This window comes from Rhamphochromis sp. 'chilingali', assembly GCF_963969265.1.
Source record: "Rhamphochromis sp. 'chilingali' genome assembly, chromosome: 20".
NCBI lineage: Eukaryota > Metazoa > Chordata > Actinopteri > Cichliformes > Cichlidae > Rhamphochromis > Rhamphochromis sp. 'chilingali'.
Window position 1 is genome coordinate 9,644,159 of NC_137947.1, and position 19,990 is coordinate 9,664,148.

At 40.2% G+C, this 19,990-nt stretch overlaps 1 long non-coding RNA gene across 2 annotated transcripts; it reads left to right on the top strand.

The window, feature by feature from the left end:
* The first annotated feature begins 433 nt into the window (after positions 1-433).
* On the top strand, positions 434-4,186 carry LOC308388659. Of its 2 annotated transcripts, none has more exons than XR_013970151.1 (5): positions 434-527; positions 1,226-1,291; positions 1,642-1,797; positions 2,250-2,342; positions 2,644-4,186. It is a non-coding gene; the product is annotated as an uncharacterized lncRNA (long non-coding RNA). The 2 variants fall into 2 exon arrangements; XR_013970152.1 differs by lacking the exon at positions 434-527 and adding an exon at positions 534-683.
* Positions 4,187-19,990: the final 15,804 nt, after the last annotated feature.

A 19,990-nucleotide genomic window follows, 5' to 3' on the forward strand; every position in this document is an offset into this window, starting at 1 on the left:
CTTAAACTGATATAATGAGGTTAAAAATGGCAGGCAAGAAGCCAGAGAAAGAGTCCACCCACCCCTGTTGCTGAATTATTGAGTCTGCACCACCAGCCCAACTGTATGAGGCTGGCAGAAAGACCGTAACTCATGAAGACAGTTGGAAAGAGCAGTCGGATGTTCTGCAGTGCACTCAAAAAAATGAATGAGGTGGATTGTTCAGTGTATATTAATTATTTATTTTCATTTTACTTAAAATATATGTTTTTGTTAAGTTAACATATGTTTTTCTAATCAAGTCTACGTAATTGTGTCTATTATTCAACGTACATAATACTAATGTGTTACTTGATCACATAACATTTAAGTTAAGTCAATTAGGATCGATATACCTTGTATATCCACAAGGTGGCAGTAATGCAAAAACAGTTGTAATGAAACCGCGCAGAACAAGAAGGTTTCACGGCTTGTGCCTGCTCATGCGCAAGACTTCAAATTTAACTGAAAAAGGCTGTTTTGGCGCCAAGCTGCTGTTTCTTTGAGAGGTAAGACCACTTTTTTCTTTGACTATGTTGTGTAGTATCTATATGTCCAGCATGGTTATATTTTGCGTTTGTCTTACAAGACATGTTATATCGTTTGCGTGTGCTTGTTTTACATTAGTTTTACTGGGTCCTGGACATGCTTATTTTGTGGACTGTGTAAGAAACATTTTTATTGTTTTTTGTTTTATTAAGGGATTAGCTACAGGGGTTCATGGGGTTATTCTTTCAAGGGGTTATTTTTCCATTTGCTTTCTTGGGATTCCTTTTCTGTAATCCGAGAGTCGGAAATATCGAATAGGATAGCAAGGATAGCATAAAGTGACATTTAAAATCCAAAAAGTCAAGGGCGAAAGCCACTGTGACACCATTGTTCTGCTCTATCAGTAATCTGTATTATGTAAAAATGGTCTGTAAATACAGCATGTTTCCTAGCGGAGTTATACATATCAATGTAGTTATAAATTACAGTTTGTGAAAGTACACACTTAATTTTTTTAATAAAATTATTCAAGACATATGAGTGGACAGACAATGGAGGTCGACAGACCTGGTGATAATTGCTTCTATAGAAAGTTAGCACATGGCAGTGTCAATCTCTTGCTTTTCTTCTGAGTAGTATTTTATTTAGTTGTAATTCAAACAATAAGTTGCTTCTTGAAATTAAGGAATTAATTATTTTTTTTCTTTATAAATCTCAGATCCTGCCTTTACCTGCTCCCTCCTATACTGATGTGGTGTATGTGGTATTGCTGAGCTTGTATGTGGTATGTGAACTGTTATACTTTTAAAAACAAAACTGTTTTATAAGTTAAGTTTTCTTTTGTGACCCATCCCATGCCCCTGTTATTTCTTCTCCACATCTGAACCATGGTAAAGGTTGCAGTTCAAGGGCCTGAGGCATGAAATTCTTTTCAGATCAGCTGTGATCAATATTTTTTGGAACTTGATAAATAACAATAAAAGCTGTAATGGCTCCATTAGCATTTTGTGTAAATGTTTGTGTTAAAATTATAGCTTTAATGAGGTCTTACTACATTAGTTTTAGTTTGTATATGTGTACATATAGTATGTATATTTACAGTACAGTATGTTGTGTTTGTTGACATATTTTCAGGTGGAAGCAGAATATGTGAGGATTACTACTGCTGCACATGTTCCAAGGCTTTTTACACAACTTGACCAATACACTGACCAGCTCATAAAAGTCTTCAAGAAAAAAGGAGGCGTTGCAGGGAAGAAAATTAGACAAACTTTGGCCCCAGCCACACAGGTGCGTTATTCTGTTGGTAGCAAAATATTATGGCTAATAAGATCATTTTCAAATTTAAACAGCTGGTGTATGGTAGCTGCACAGTGCACTTACATTTATATTAAGCAAGACAAAGTTTGGTACTCAAAACGTTGGAAAATTTAAATTACCTAAACATATGTAAAATCTGATCCCTTGATTTAGGTTAAACCAGAAGTGAATGTTTTTATGTTATGTTTTGAATGCAAAAAAGATGATGTATTAGTTTGTCTTTACCTCCATTATGGACATATCTAATGTGGTGGAAACCCTGCCCAACAGGTTAACTATTCATGTCCATGTGATGATTAGTTGGTCTTGTGTACATGTCTATCTATGCAGTGGATATGTCATTCATTTTGCGTATAATGTGAGTTTCTGTCATCCTAAAGTATATCTGTTTTCTCTTCCTGTATCTCTGCCACTCTCTACAGAAGGAAACCATTGAAAAGGGGAGGGAGTGTGTCCTCAGGGCACTACCTTTTTACCTGAATGAAGACCCAAGCATCCTCTTCAAAGAATAATTGGTTGGTAATTTTAGTTTAGTTTTTTATCTGTATTAAACCAAATTTTGAATAACTAATGTTGTTGCATGTTGTAATGTTGTTGTTGTTGTTGTAATTTGCATGGAACCTGTTTAAATGTTTTGGGAAATCTTCTTGTATACCCAAACTATTTATATTTATCGTTGAATCTGTAGTCTAAAATAGTGGCGCACTGGGGTGCATGTTCCTAATATTGTGTTTACATCATTAAAGGGTAGCTTTGGCCCTTTTTCTTTCTTTTTTTTAAAACTGGATGCCATTTTTCTATGTTTTTGTGTCTAAGCTACAGCTGTTCAGAGGGAGCTGGAACAAATTACCCTTGCTATCTTTACCATTGAAAGAGCTGATGCCAGCACTCCTCCAGCCGATGTGGGTATAACCAATCTAGTGTGTCCTGCATGACCTGGAAGACCTGGCCTCTGCATGTGCACTCTTAATGGGTGGGATATATGCACTGAATCTCAGTTAACCTCAAGACTGAAAGCTAAGAGACAATCAAAAGCATTGAGATTTAAAGGATTTAATTGAGAGATGATACTGCACCAGAAATGTTGAAGGGTGGTGTGTATATTAGCGTTCAAGGCATATTGTTATGAGGTGGAAATATGTTCATATTCAGTTTGTGTTACATTGTGTGCATTGTAAAGGTAATTGCAATACATACTAAAAATAAGGGTAAGTTAGGAGGTTGATCTGATATCCTCGTGTTGGTGTTGTTCCCAGATCATCATACTAAATGTTGTTCCAGGATCAACATTGCAAGTGACCAATCAGAATGTTGTGACGTCATACTTTTGCGACTTCGGGAAAAACCGGCGTAAAACAAAAAACTGTACTTAAGCTGCGAGAAACCGCCTCTGTCCGCCGATCAACTGACCCTAACCCTAACCGTAACCCTTTAATAAACAGTAAGCAGAATTGATATTGTCCTTGCAACATTGGAATTTCATAAATGCACGAATGGCTTGGAATAGAATAACGTCACAACAATGTGATTGGTCACTTGCAATGTTGAACCTGGAACAACATTTTCATGATGGTCTGGGAACAACACCAACACGAGGATATCAGATCATCCAAGTTGGGAATGCAGGATGAATGTATATTTTGTGGACTTTTAAAGACGAACAATTGTTTCCATGTTAAAATGTTTACATCGGAAGTTTTTTGCCCAAACACTAGTAAAATAAATGTTGACAGTGGCAAGTGTTAAATGGTTACTGCTGTGCTGTTGCAAAAAAACTGAACGCTGACAAGCTGTTTTATTGTTAGACCATAATGTTGGCATGTTTTGTTAAAGTTTTATTTGGGATGGTGATGTAATTTTCTTTGATTGCTAATATCAGTGGACTATTTATTATTATTATTATTATTATTATTATTATTATTGTTGTTGTTGTTACTTTTTTTTTTTTTTTTTAATTGTGGCTGTTGAGGTGGACACTTCACTTTGCATTGTTAAAGGCAAGCACTTCATTGGCATTGTGTTACTGGACTGACCCTAAGCAATCATTGCAAATAGCAACTTTGCTATCCATTTTAGACACTAAAAGAAAAAAACACTCACAGACCTTACTAGCATCACATGTGCATAACTCAAGTGTCATCTTATCAATGTGTTATGTGATCTTCAATGCGTTTTTTTTTTTTTTTTTTTTTTTCTTCTATTTCTGGTAGATACAGACATTTAATTTAAAGTCTTGATGTTGCATCTGTCTACATACTGTTAATTACTAACCCTAATGAGCTGTTGTGTTTTATTTTGGACTGGGTTTACACAAATGCTCACTGAATGTGTTGGCAATAAAATAAATTTTAAAAAATAAGTTGGATGTACTTAATTCATTTGTGTGGAACCTGTTGACAAAATAGATTTATGTAAAACTAATTAATAAAGCACAAGGTGGCTGAAAATATAATATTTGAATTAATCTAACTTAAATTTAACATTTTACTGCCACAAATAAGAAATGTGTTGAAGTAACTAATCTAAACTATCTAACCTGAAAATATATCATCTATGTTCATACAACATAACTTGATTTAGTTAGTCTTAAATATGTCTTGTTAATCTTAAGTAGTTTTTTTAAATTAGATGAACTAAAGATTTTTGCTTTAAACTAACATAATTCAATTTCGTGGAACCTGTTGACAAAATAATTTTAATTAAAGTCAACGTTTCATTTTTTTGAGTGTGTCATGTTGTGATCAGGCATCACAGGCACTTCTCCTCTACAGGCAAAACCCACAAAGAGCCCGAGAGAGAGATGGCAGAGCAGAGAAGGGGTGGGTGAGCAGACATTCAAGGGCAGCAGATAGAAGCAAGCATTCATGCTCTGAGCCAGTTTTAGAGTTTTAGGAGGATGACTTTGCTCTCTCTCTCTCCTTCTCACTGTTTCTTTCTCTTTGTCATCCTCTCTCCTGACTCCTCAATGTGCCCCAGGCAAAGCAGAAAATCAGCTGATGTCTGCACAAACACAATGACCCCGGGCGTTGTGTGTTCTCGAATGAGCAAAGAAAGACAGAACAGCAAGGGAAGAATAATGGAGAGAGGGAGAACAGGGCGATTTGTTTGGAGAGTTGTAAAAAGCACTCGAGGTAGCATGCTCTGTCTTTGATGGTACATTCCTAGATTGGATGGCATTTTTCCAAGGGTCCTCTGAGTGCTTATCATCAAAATGCATCCATGCCAGCATGTTTTTCCATACATCGAAGGTCAGAAATCACCACATGGATGAGGACTCAGAATCTTATAAGTTAAACCCCAATTGTTTTTCTTTTTCGCAAACTTTCATTCTTCTGTTGTTTGTTGTTTTGTCCGCTGCAAAGTCACAAATGGCAGCCGGGGCCCACAGGTATGATGCACTCACCTTTATGTCACTTCCTATTTAGGTCAGGAAGGTCCCGACTTATCAGCACAACAGGTCACTAAACACAAACAAATGGATGTCTCCTGAATCATGTAGCTGCGTGGAGGTGAATAAACTTCTGTCTGCTGGCAATTGCAACTTCTTTTGTTTATTTATTAATGTTTTCAAAATTATCTTGATGCAGTTAATTTAAAATTGTCAATTTCATTTCATTATTTAATTTGAATTTTCATTAATTGGAGATTTAAAAGAGGCACTTAATACAAGGCTGCAACAACACTTATAGCATATGGCACATAACAGCTGTGTGGAGCTGTTTACATCTGTCTTTTTGCCCAGGTGTGACATCTGTTTCAGAGCTGAAGGCTGCAGGACATTTCATCGGTGCATGAGAGTTATAAACTGATATCACCCTGTTTGTGTGCCCCTGTGTGTCTCTGAGTGTGTGTGCACGTTTCTGACATTGCTTTTCCCCAGATTCGACAGATTCTTCACTGTTGGCGTGCCATTGCGTTTTCGGGGCACTGACACTGAAATGCACATTTAGCTCTAAGGCTTGTTTTTGAATGGTCAGTGGGTCAGCGGTTACATAACGGGCTCGGGGCTAATGTGTGTTTTTTAGCACCATGTAATCTTGTGATTCCTTGTCAGATTTGATCTTAGCCATTGGACTTGCTCGCTTCATGGAGCTCGAGCAAGACAGCCTGCCACTGTGTTGACAAGAAAAAGTGTTAAAAGTGGAACAACAGTGGAAAACAGTTAGCTGTATTTGCCTGATTTATTTTATGGCACACTAGCATAGCTCTGCTGACTTTGCTCCAAACTAACTGTATTCAGACTTTCATAGAATGAATCCTGCTAGCTTTTCTGATAACCCAATCTTTTGTCTGAGTTCACTATAATGTATAAAATGATTCATAAATTAACCAATGAAATGATTTTCACCCCTTTCACCACCATTGTATTACCATCATTAAGTCATTATAAGTGAGGTGAAAGTAGTGTCATCCAAAAGAGGCCTGATATTCTCTGATTAAAGCTAAATGCTAAAACATACACTAACACACACCAAAAAAACCGATCTGACCAATCAGATTGAGCATTTGGCTGTGTAGCTCAGGTACCGAATATTCCAGTAGTAAACTAATACTATTTTACCTCTGACACACATTTAGACTTTGCTCTCTGTGAAATAATTACTCTGCCTCCTCAGATTTGGTCTCAACTCTACCAACAAGAGTTCAAACTGCCCCACTGACATACTGAAATGTGTATGAAAGCAGATGTGATACAGCTGCAATTCCTGGATCAAACCATGAAATTCTATCTGCTTGCTTGTAGGAATTGGAACCAGAATCTTAGTTTTATCATCGTCGCTTGATTCGGACAGTGCGTTTATTGAGGACACATCGGTGTATATTTATATTATAAGACAAGTTTGGATCTGAAGAGTTTGGAATTTCATGTTGTGTTTTCACAGCGTGTTCAGTGTGTAAAGGACTTCAGACGCTGACCCTGAAAAATGTTATAGATCAGCAAGTTATCTGCAAGTCCTCGCTGTGAGCATCTGCAGCACTGATGCAGTTAAATTAAAATGGTAAAAATTATTACAAGTGTTATGAAGCACTGCGTACCTAACCCCTTTTTTGCAGCAAATTGCAAGCTCAAATGCTTGTAATTTCAGCTTGTAACTTTTTAGGACTTGCCACTTTTCTTCCTATTACCTCCAGTCGGTTGTTTTGCACAGGTATGATTGGCTGTATATGTTTCTCTGGTTTGGCCTTTTTAGGGAGCTTTAAATTTAAATTTAGAATAAATTAAGTGCTGCTATTGTTTGCTTACATGAAAAATTCCCTTTCAGAAGTTATTCTGAGTGTATTGGATGATAATTATAAGAAGGTTGGGTCTGTGACTCAGCATTTTAGTATCTAGTGTTATTATTAGTATGTCTTAGTTGGGTTTTGTTTAGTTAAAGTTTCATCCATGTTCCCTTGTGTCCTTTTCTGTTTCCTGTGTAAGTCTCTATGTATGATTTTTAGTTATGTCTGTGCCTCGTTCCCCTTATCTGTTTCCTTGTTCCTCTCCCCGTGTGTCTCCCCAGGCTGTTTCATGTCTGCATTTTTCATGTCATATTGTCAAGTTTGTGTTGTCACAGTCTTTATCTCTTTATCCTATTTTATTTTAACAATCTTATGTTTCCATGTTCAGTGTAGTTTTGGTGTTCGTTCGTGTCAGCTGTGTTTCCCATGTGTTTCCACTTTCCTCATTACCCTTCTGTGTATTGACGTCCTCTGTCTTCCTTTGCTCAGTATCAGGTTGTCTGTTGAATTCTCATCATGTGTCCATGCCTCCATGTTTCCCGGTTTGTAATCATGTTCAAGGTTTTGTTCTTTGTCTATTGTATTTAGCATTTAGTTCTCCCAGTTTAGTTCTAGTTAGTTTTGCCTCAGTGTGCATCTGCCTTTTGTTTTGTACCTTTTCCCCAGCCACAAATAAATAGCTCACCTTTTGTTAAATTATAGTCTCATCCCAAGTGTCTGCATTTGCGTCCTCTTCCTCCCTTCACACAATCTGCTTCAGCCAGACTGTGACATATGTTGTCCAGTGATCTTACAATCTAATTTGTAGAGCAATAACTGAAACCTCTGAGAAACATACCATTTTTATTCTGAAAGAAAAAGTTATTTATCTGTCAGGTGTTACTCATAAGTAGGCTCCGCAATTCGTCATCACCAGGGTCTGATAACACATTGGGGACAAAAGCTTGCATATTACCTCTCGGACTGGATGAAGACTGGAGGAACATTTTGGAATTTGGTTGGTTAAAAAAAAAAAAAAAAGTAAACTCTATTTTGACACATCCAGCAAACTGCAGCAACTATAAGGGATTCAATTTGCACAGAAACTGAGCTAATTTCCCTGTGCTCTGTAGGAAGTGGATAATAAAGGCTGTCTTCCTGTCTATCTTGATTTACGGTGATGTTATCTACAGAAATGCCTCCGCTTCCACTCTTACACCCTTATACTCAAAGTTATTACAGTTATTCCACTTATCATTGTATTTTGTTGAAGGTAAGATGCTTTCTGTTTATTTTGAAATCCCTTAATGGTAACATGTCATATTATTTGTCTGAAAATATTTCTCTTTTTAAAACAAAGGTCGAGCAGCTCTTACAGCTGGAAATAACATAATTGTTGGTCCATTTTTACAAATTCTAAATAAGTAATTGAGAAGCAGGTTTAAAATGTAGTTCTATGTATACAGGGTGGGCCATTTATATGGATACACTGTAATAACATGGGAATGGTTGGTGATATTAAAGTCTTGTTTGTGGCACATTAGTATATGTGAGGGGGCAAACTCCTCAAGATGGGTGGTGACCATGGTGGCCATTTAGAAGTCGGCCATCTTGGATACAACTTTTGTTTTTTCAATAGGAAGAGGACCATGTGACACATCAAACTTATTGGTAATGTCACAAGAAAAACAATGGTGTGCTTGGTTTCAACGTAACTTTATTCTTTCATGAGTTTTACATCCTATTAAACTCCCCAGGAGACTCTAGTTGCTCAAGACCAGAACATTTAAGCATCTGCCGTTTATGTTATGACTCAGCTGCTGCATTTCAACAAAGCTGCATTTTTTTAGAGCGACTCTTGGACCCTTTTAAAGAGTGGAATGAACATTTTATATTTTTTAAATAGCTAAGGACCGATATTGTTGAACTCAGCCCTTCATTGTCATAAGCAATAATAGTAAGTCTTTCAGTGGACCAGGAACAGCCTGCAGTTTTGAAAGGTTTATTGTGCAGAAGCTCGAGTTAATGGAGAGGTATCTGCAGCAGGGGGAATCACAGGTGATTATCAGTTCACTGAGTGGGAACGGTCTTCGGCCAGAGAGGAAAAGTAGATTAGTTTTTGTTGCCGGAGTTGCACTGAAGGAATATGTGTTACGAGTTTGATTTTGATTCTGACTTTTTCCAGAGAAGGCGCCGGAGGCGCCGTGGAAGTGGTGGAAGGTGGACTGGGAGATGAGTCTCAGGTAATTGAGAACACAACTCCACTTTCCGCAGGAGCAGACCAGCTCAGAATCCCAGGTGAGTTCTTCAGAGAAAGAGCATTTCAGCCAACTTCAGCCGCCAACTGCTAAGAAGCAGAGAGAAACCACATTAGCACAGAGATTTCACTGATACTGCCACAAATATAACACACATATCAAAGTCCAGTCCACCCACTTAGGTAAGTGTCATAATAAACAGGAATGACTCAAAAGCAGGACTCAGAAGGTAGCAGCTGTTAAAAAAGATCTTTTTGGGAAAAATAAAGAGAGGACATACAAAAGAATGAATTAGAGGCAGGAATAACTGATTCAGGTAAGTGCTGCTCAGCTGGAATAGGTTAGGGTTTTTCTGTTGGAGAGGAGGCCAGGAGTTAATAGAGGTTCAGATGAGTGTTTGTTTTAGCTTTCAGTTCTTTGCTTTCTTTCACAGAAGATGGGGAGGGAGTAGACCCAGGTGGTCTGCAGTTCAGAGGGTGAGAGAGTGGGAAGAAAGGTGTGGTGGACAGTGGGCAAGCAAGTGAGCAAAACAATTCTCCACACAGAACTCGACTGGTCTGAGTTATGTCAGTCAGGTGAGCGTGGCAGAGAGATACTTGAATTCTTCCGGGTTGGGAGAAACAGGGGAATCTGTCTTCAGCCGTCATTCTCCAGACATGTTTACGGGAAACAGACAAGAGAACAAGATCACAGACTGAATGCACACAAGGAAAACTGGTTCTACAGCAGAGGGCCTGATAACCACCGTAGGCAACAACGATCTGACGAGGAATCTTGGCACCAGTCCGTTCTTAAATACTGCAGAGAAGAGAAAAAAGGGAACAACCTCCAGGCCAAGGGGAACCCTGAAAGGCAGCTGGTTCAGGGTCCAGTGAAGGCACATGCAGATGTTAAAAAGTAAAGTTCAAAGGTATACTTACATATATGCATTATGGTCCTGATCTCTTTGTGATACAACAGGACCATAATAAACATAATGTTGTATTGAAGAAAATCTGAAGATACACTAATTACACAACAGTTAAATTACACAAATTCTTAGACATTACATCTAGATGAGCTGCTCAGCCATGGAAACCCATGCCACTGAAGCTCCTGGATCACAACTTATGTGCTGATGTCAATAACTGACCCATTTGTTTTAACGAATCTTTGTAAAGGCACACTGTTTTGTCTTGCATGCCTGTGGCAATGAAACTGCAAACACCTACAGTGAAAGATTGAAAGGTGTGGTCCTATACTTGTCTCCATTTAGTGTAAATATTAATACCAGAAACTCATCAGCATACTATCACCAAAATCTCATTCTGTATTTCCTGTTTTTCTATCCTATATGTTGAACTATATTTGCCTATTTTATTTGACAAAAAGAAAAAAACTAACACAAAAAAACAATGTTGGTCAACACATACACCTCCACCACTTTCTGCTGACAATTCCAAAATGTAATACACAATTTATAGACAGAAGAAAAATATAGTGACATATTTTCAAGCACAAAGCCACAAAAGGATAATCACATGATCTACCTTGAAATATCTCTGGAAATGCACTTTTCCTAAACCCATTTTTTGAGAAGGCCACTTATTTCACATGCGCTCACATCAAAGTGCCTGCTGTCCACCCACGCAAAGATGGCAGATATAATCAGACTGTCAATCAGGCTGTGGGAGCAAAGGGCACAAACATTACAAAGTCAAGGTAAACTGAATGCAGGTCACAGACTTATGCACACATGTTGGTGGTGGGGGGGCATCAGCACCAGCATACCACTGGATTATGCACACAGACACCTCCACGTGCATCCATCTCCGTGTTGATGCTGAGACGGTGTAACTGAGTCCTCCTGTCAAAAGACTAATCCCTCACAAGGACAGATTTAGCTGCCGAGCCTCATCAGGCTTTCATCTGAGTCCAAAGCTGATGTCATCAAGCAAGCTGCCCTCACTAACTGAGTTATGTTAAGAGCAAACAGCTTCACGCCTGCTCTGCATCAGCACTGAACGGGTGCTGCTGCTGTTACGGGAGATTGACGACGGTTAGATAAATGAGTTGAGATCCCACTGGAGGCTTTTTCCTAACCACGAACGAAAGAGCTTCAGAAAGATTTGGGGCAGGTCAACATCCTAACTCTCTGACTGTTAAATGCCTGTGGGGTGTGCTGGTGATGAAGAGGAGCTCAGATGCGGTCTCAAAGCGCTGATCAGTCATCCCCTTCCCAAACCCCTTAAACCCCTTCTGGTGCCTGTGGGGCCGTCTGCAGACACCCTGCACACCACGCACAATTACCCTTTGAGCTGTTCCCAGGCACAATTACCCTCACTCCTTAACAGAGCAACACATGGTATTGCAATAATGTATGGAATGGTCACTGATGACTTTGTGTGGGTATGTACACATACCCACACAAATCAAGGGGAGGGGTGTTGGGTTAGTAACAGTACCCTTATCCTGTCTTCTGGTTGAAAAGGCCACACTGAGATCAACGTGTCTTTGAAGCTCTGATGGAGGTAAAACAGCAACACCACTGTGATGATTTGATTGTGTATTCCTCTTATTGACAAAATGTCAGAAACAAAACCAACCATGCTAACATGCAACAATTTCAAGAAGAACCATAGCGATTCATAGTCCCCAGTGGATAAATACATTAAACACTTGTTCTCTTAAGCCACAGTTAGGCTGTTTAGTAGAGAAATGTCTTGAAGATGTTGTATTAACTTCATTGATTCATATACTTTTCATCTAACTGTGGCAGCCATGTTTAGTATTAGCAATGCTAGCATGCTAACATAATAAAATGCTATATATTACAGGTTTTTTCCACATTCCACTTGCATGTTATGATCCGCTGCACTTAGATGTAAAGATAATTGCACCTCCAGTGAAGCCCTGCTAACTGTGTCTTTAACACTTTGCATAACCTATAACGTAAGGTAACCATATTGTGATTTCTAAAAAAAGGACACTTGCCCCAATCACGAAGAACTTTAATAATGCTGTTTGCTTCAAGAAAAATTTTAACATACTCAAACGATGCCTTCTCTGTGCGGTTAGTGAATGGTTAAATTAAAAATATCATATAGGCTAGATAAGTTAACAAGTGCAAAAAAATAACTCTGGAATTAAACAATGGTACAGAAATAAGGCCCTATCTGTATAAGAAAAATTACCAGTACCGGGAAGGTATGAGGGAAATTTCTTTTGCAGTTCGTCTGAAAAGCTGCACTTGTGCAGTCTGTGAGTGCAGAACAACCAGAACAAAGCAGCACCTCGGGGGTGACATCACACATATGGCCCATAGTATTGTAGGCCCATAGAAAAACCTGGACATTTTCATCAATCTCGAAAATCCCCCCAGACGCCCCGGACAGAACGTGAAAAGTGGACATATCTGGGGAAAAGTGGACGGTTGGTCACCCTATATAACATCTTTGGAATAACACCCCCCCCCCCCCCCCGGAATATACAGTGTGAAGCTTGAAGCATTCTGCAACGACACATCAAATGTTCCAGATTGCTTAGAAGCTACAGCAGGGGTGGCCAACCCGCGGCTCTCGAGCCGCATGCGGCTCTTTGCCTGGTTTCATGCGGCTCTTACGTTCATATCAAAGTTTGTGTTTTGGGGTTTTTTTTGTGTTGTTGTTTTAAAATGTGCACGTTCGCTTCGCTTGAGTTCAATACGGTATTTTCATCAAATGGCCATGTGTGTGAGATGAAAATACCGCAAAGTTTCCCAGTAGGAGCAAGTTTGCCCTTAAAATGGCAGGAAAAAATGCACAGCAAAAAGAAAATATGAAGATGAACACAGGACGTTTTTAACAGAGAGGGAGAGTTTATATTTTTTTGTTGAATGCAATGGCAAGCCATTCTGCCTTATATGTCAGACGTCATTAGCGCATTTCAAAGCTTCAAATCTTCAGCGCCACTTCAGCTCACTCCATGCTAACATCGACCAGAACCATCGACCCAAAAGGGATTGAACTTCGCAAGCACGAGTTGGCCACTTTGAAACATACAGTTTTTCTAAAAATTTACGAAGCGGTCAGAGACCATAACGCTCACATCCTATCAGCTAGCTTGGAACATTGCACGGGCTAAAAAGCCATACGATGAAGGGGAGTTCGTTAAAAAATGCCTCAGTGACGTTGTTGAAATCTTGTCTCCTGAAAACGACAAATTAAAACGCATGGTATCAGACGTCCAACTGTCCCGCCACACTGTTGAACACAGAATATCGGACATTAACACGGCTATTGAAACACAGTTGCACTCTGACCTTCAAGCATGTGAGTATTTTAGTGTCGCATTGGATGAGAGTTGTGATATACAAGACAAGCCTCAGTTGGCAATATTTGCACAGTCTGTGTCAAACGATTGTGTGATCAAAGAACTCCTGGATATTGTGCCATTAAAAGACAGAACCCGTGGCACAGATGTGAAAGAAACCATGATGGCTGCATTAGAAAAAGCAAATCTGCCCATAACGAAATGAACTGCAATAGCCACGGATGGAGCACCAGCCATGATGGGATCTGTGAACGGGCTTGTGGGGCTGTGCAAACCTGACCGAACTATTCCTGACTTTTGGAATTTCCACTGCATCATCCACATGGAGCAACTCGTGTCTAAATCATTGAATTTAGATAACGTCATGAAGCCTGTGATGGAAAACGTCAACTATATCCGCACACATGTGCTTAACCACAGTCAATTCAAGAATCTCATTGCTGAGCTGGACCAAGGGCTTCCAGGTGACCTGCCGCTGCACTGTGAGGTGGCTGTCAAAAGGCCAGGTACTCTCTCGCTTCTTTGAGCTTTTGGATGCCGTGAAACTGTTTATGGAAGAGAAGGACAAGGACTATCCCGAGCTCTCGGACCTCAAGTGGATTATGGATCTGGCCTTTTTGGTCGACATGCTGTGTCACTTGGACAGACTGAACCTGACCCTGCAGGGTAAGTTAAAAATGCTGCCTGACCTGGTGCAAAGTGTGTTTGCGTTTGTCAACAAACTGAAGCTGTTCAAGACACATATTCAAAAGGGAGATTTAACGCATTTTCCCACTCTGCTAAAAGCCAAGCGGGCAAGTCACCAGCGCTGCCCTGAGTAAGCAAAGAGCCAGATATGCAACGCTGATTGAAAACTTGCACGAAAGCTTTGTGACCGGGTTCCATGATCTACAATTGAAAAGGCCACAGATTACGTTCCTCGTCGACCCATTGAATGCAGAGACCGGCTGTTTGAAAGTCTCGCTAGTCACAGATGAAGCTGCGGCTGAGTTGGAGATGATCGGTCTTTGTGAAGAGGACCAATTGAAACCTGCTTTAAGGGAAGGGACCATTGAGTTCTGGAAAAGTATGCCAATGGAGAAATACCCCAATGTCAAACGGGCTGCGCTTAAGATACTGTCAATGTTTGGGTCAACATACGTCTGCGGGTCTGTGTTTTCTACCCTAAAAAATGTGAAATCAAAGCATCGATCTGTTCTGACTGACACTCATGTGAAAGAATTGCTTCGAGTGGCAACAACGGAATACAAGCCAGATTTGAAGAGGATTGTTCAAGGCAAGGAATGCCAGAAGTCCCATTAAACAACATGCATTGTAAAAGTAAATGCTATTGTAGATTATTATATTTTTGTTTATGGACTTGGTTGAACTGAGAGTTTGTGTGTGTGAGACAGTGCGCACAATTGTTGAAAATGACTGGCCTGTGGTTTTAGTACTGTAGGAGTCATTATCATGTTGGTGTGTGACATTTACAATAAATCTGGCTGAGCAGAATGTGTGTATTTTGTGTGTGTGTGTGTGTGTGAGTGAGTGAGTGAGTGAGTGAGTGAGTGAGTGAGTGAGTGAGAGAGAGAGAGAGAGAGAGAGGGAGGAAAGGATGGGTGATGTTCATGTGTGCCCATGCGGTAACACAGTAAAAAAAAAAGTGGCTCTTGGTCTCTGACTGGTTGGCCACCCCTGAGCTACAGGATGCTCAAACTTATCCAAACATGGATTTTTAACAAGTATAAAGCACAGCTAAGCATTTATGACAAGGGAGGAAGCCAGCACTGGCCCCTGACCGTGCAGTGGCCTTTGATGCTACAGTGGAAACGAGCCTCGCAGAACTGCTGGCATGGTTGTTGGAAGCTGCTTTTCCAATCTGAGCATGAACTAGAGATTCCCTTAATTTGAACCCTGTGAGAACTCGTAGAGTAAATGTGGTCAACTGTTTGCTGTTCGCTCAATAAGCCTGCTGATCTTTAATAACATGTTATTAAACTTGTGTTTCTTCTCCGGTGGACTCTGCAGCGATGTTGCCGTCATCCCAAACCTACTTTGCTGACCACAGTTTTATCAAGACTGACAGAAAACCAGACCGGAGATGCAGAAAATAGGACTGCATTGTGATGAATGGGATTTTTATATCCACAGTGGTGGAGATGTTGTGATGTTGTGTGTAAAGTGAGGAAGTGTGTGGGGTTGAGAGTGAGGGATGAAGAGGACTTTTGCGCCTGTGTGTGCCTCTCCACATGTCTTTCCTTTGAAGCTTCCGTACACGGCTTGGTACCTTCAATTGTTGGAGATGGTGAAGTGATTAATTCCTGTGTCAAGTCTTGGGCTGATTGGACAAGCCTTTGGGGAGACTTGGATTGATTGGATGGTTCCTGTTTCTGTATAGCTCCAGTGGTTGTGATGGTAAAAGTGGGGAGGGGGGGTTGGGGATTGAGGAGGCACACATTTGCTCTCTCCCCCTTTTTTTCTGCTCTTGGTCTGTCCCCAGAGATCGGCCTCAAATTAATACAAATCAGAGCCCTCCTCTCTGCCCGAGCTTCACCACTCACCTTCCCCCCAGGTAGGAAAAAAAGGAGAGAGGATGCTGGAGCAGGTGCAGCCAAGTGCAGAGCAATCGGAAGAGAAATGATTGGAATATCAGTGAGCGAGGGCTTTTGTGCTGGAGAGACAATGCATGTGCGTGCGTGCGTGCGTGCGTGCGTGTGCGTGCGTGTGTGCGTGTGAGAGAGAGAGAGAGAGAGAGGCATCAGAAGAAGACACGGAAGAAACCCTTATCACAAAGTTTTGGAAAAACATAGCGTTCCAGTTTTGCTGCTGACACCCGTGTTAATATAAAACGACAGCGCGCAACACATGGACAGATGTTTGAATTTTTTTCATCTCCAGCTGTCATTTTAATAAAAACTCCTTTACTATCTGTCAACAGATTGAAACGCTTGCTAAGGAGAGCACAACCACAAAAAATGTATACTGAGCCCAGCTCTACTGAATCGTATAAATAAGTTCCAGCTTACTCACTGTACGGATAGAGGTCAGAACAAACAGTAAGAGTACAGTGATGGTGGCAGAGTGACCCCTTCTGGTCTGATGCCCAGCACAGCTCTACTCTGCACCCAAAGCTTGCAGTGAGTGGGTTGCCGTGCGGTGATAATACTCCCTTCCTCTGTCCTCAGAGCTCACAGGATCAGTGCTATTTGTGTTACTGCTACATCACCATCATTAGAAAGCTCACAGCCCTGTCATTGTACCATATCTATTTTAGGTGTTAATTATTATATGGAAACTGTTAGTGGTGAGAAACTGACAGCTCACAGCATGTCTCAAGGGGAATAATACTGCAAAGTATTTTGGCTATCACTTATGTCTACCTTTAACAGTGCTACCTGCTATCTTTTGTCTTTCTTGTTTCTCAAATCCACAGGGAAAATCTATTGTTAGTGGGTAGATCTGCGGGTATTGATCTGTCCATTACATTATAGCGTTTATATTCATCATTTTATCAACCTCATTTCATTAAGAAGGATTAAGCTGTTTTGCTGTTGACCATCAAAAATCTCTTTGTGCCGTGCGTCTGCGGTGAACATGATGTATAATATGTTTTGTTAACTGTGTGACGTTGATCCTCGGGGGACAAAAGTGACACTTAAGATTGACAAATCCCTTTCATCTCGCTTTCCGAACACAGCGTGCCGCCGTGAAGAGCACTTCAGATAAGCCGCATAGCCTTTAGGCCATGTCAAGCACAGCTCTGTGAGAATAACCTTGGACGCCCTCCTTTGATGCTGCCGACACGCAGAGATTAGCAGCCTGGTGTCAGTTTGTCAAAACTGATCCAAGTCCAGCAGTGTTCTTTCTGATGATGCCTACTGTCAATGGTGGCACAGCACATGAGGTGGAATTACCAATAGACGTATGAGCAGAGAAATCAAATGGGGTTCTAGCAGTAATCACAGCACTGTGTTGTGCACGCTTTTTTCAGCTAATAAGTCTACAGGTGCCCCACAGGTAAATGAGGGACTGGCACTCGGCAACCACAACCCCCTGTCATTTTGGCAACCCAGATGTCGGCTTAATTTGCTGTCCAAATGTCATGAGGTGGGGTTTAGGGGGAAAATGACACACCAGGCTGTGGCAATTCGTGTCCAGGCTGCATGTAACCAACAAATAACCCTCTTAGGGGCCATATTTGTCCAAAAAGCTCAGTCTGCATGCACCCTTGTGGCTCAATTATATGCCCACATAGCTAGTAAAGTATAGGAGCCATTTGTTTATTGTTATAATAACAAGTGATTGTTACATGAAGATTTACACAGCACTACATTTAATGGGTTGCACCACACAGAGCGTTTACGTCCTTGACTTAAAGGATGCTAAAATTATGTGTAAAAGTCCTGGATTGAAAACCTCACAATGTAAAGTGCCTTGAGGCGACTGTTGTTTTGAATTGGCACTTGTAAATTGAATCTAAATGTGGTTTAACAAGCTGCTGAATTATGAGGTTCAGTAAGTTTTTCACAAGACTACATAGAGTCCTGGGAAAAGTCGTTTTTTTACATGGCTGTATATGATACAATTTCATTATTATTTCTCATGTATAAACGTAAAAGCTGTGTTAGAGAATCATTTTGTATCAGACTACAATTTTATTTTGAAATTGAATCGTGTTATCAATATGCTGTTTTGCTTTATAGTTTGAGAAAACTCTAAAAATGGTGACAGCTGCTATCAAACGTGCGCTAACGGATTATTCAAAGTGTTGCCAGTTTCCATAAACTGACTCAATAATTAGTCAAGTCGCTGATTCAGTTGTTTTTGTATGAATTTCAGAAATATCACATTCATGTTTAAAAGTTTTGTGTGAAATCTTTGTAAAGTAATGTGTTACTAAAGCTGTCAAGTACAGAGGAAAGAACATTTCAAGAAGTGCTACTACATTTATTGGTAACACTTTATAAGGCAGCCTATGATGGGTTTAATTCCTCTGTAATTACATGGAATATATACATCTTTTATTTGAAATTACGATGTAATTATATTTACTTACAATCGGGCGATCGTGGCTCAAGAGTTTGGAGTTTGCCTTGCAATCGGAAGGTTGCCGGTTCGAGCCCCGGCTTGGACAGTCTCGGTCATTGTGTCCTTGGGCAAGACACTTCACCCGTTGCCTACTGGTGGTGGTCAGAGGGCCCGGTGGCGCCAGTGTCCGGCAGCCTCGCCTCTGTCAATGCGCCCCAGGGTGGCTGTGGCTACAATGTAGCTTGCCATCACCAGTGTGTGAATGTGTGTGTGAATGGGTGGATGACTGGATATGTAAAGCGCTTTGGGGTCCTTAGGGACTAGTAAAGCGCTATATAAATACAGGCCATTTACCATTTACAACTACTTAAAGGTGGGTACACTAAGATAAGGAGGTAAGAAATTAGAAGAAATTAGAAATCCGTATGCTATAATAACATTTAGGCAGCATTTAAGTAATTTTACATGAGTTATTTTAAGTATTGTACAATTCAGGTAGCTGACAGAATTATTTTGAGCAGACATGCAAATGACATCTAAATTATGTTTCCCTTGTTGTTAATTTGCTTAAATATGAGTCGCACCAGTGATAAGTAAAAGCGCTAATTAGAGAAAAAGATTAACGCAGCTGACCCAAAACCTAATGAAATGTCGTTTAATGCAGTTTGAACAGAAATAGTACAACATACGCCAATAACACAACCTGTGAATAACGTTACCCTGAATTCCAAAATAGTACCAGTAGGTCACCGTAACTGGTGTTTCCAATTTATTCTAAACTGCATGAATACTGCTAACCTACATATGCATGGATACATCTCCTTGTTTGCATATATTACATCAGATACGACCATATCTACATTTACAAACAGCTAACACGTCATTTGAATACATTTTATATGAATAGCTACAATATGTACTTTTAACTTAGGAATTGCATATAGTCTATATCCTTCTCAAATGGGTCTAAAAAGAACTTAGAAAGGACTTCTCACACAAACTTGAGATGGATTTACGAATAGATGGTGACCCACTTGTCTTGTAGCCCACGTTGTCCCCATTAGTGTTCCTCTGTATGAAGCTGATGGACAAATTGTTTTGAGCCCCTGGGCTTCAAATGAGCCCATCAGTATCGCACGTGGCTCCCACATAGCCACTTTATTCATAGGTTCTTCCAATGGGCATTCACTTCTGTCATTCATAGCACTTAAATGTAATCAGTGTACCAGGGACCAGATCTCATTAGCATTGGAAGGCTTGATTAAAATCCATCCTTGTGGAGAATAATAGTGTTTACTTGGTTGGTAACGGTTCTTGTATGTAGGTCAGTCTGTGTCTAGCTGTTTTTATACAGTTTTGTCAAAGTGCTGTCTCACTGGAAAATGCTGCAGCAGGAGGAGTCC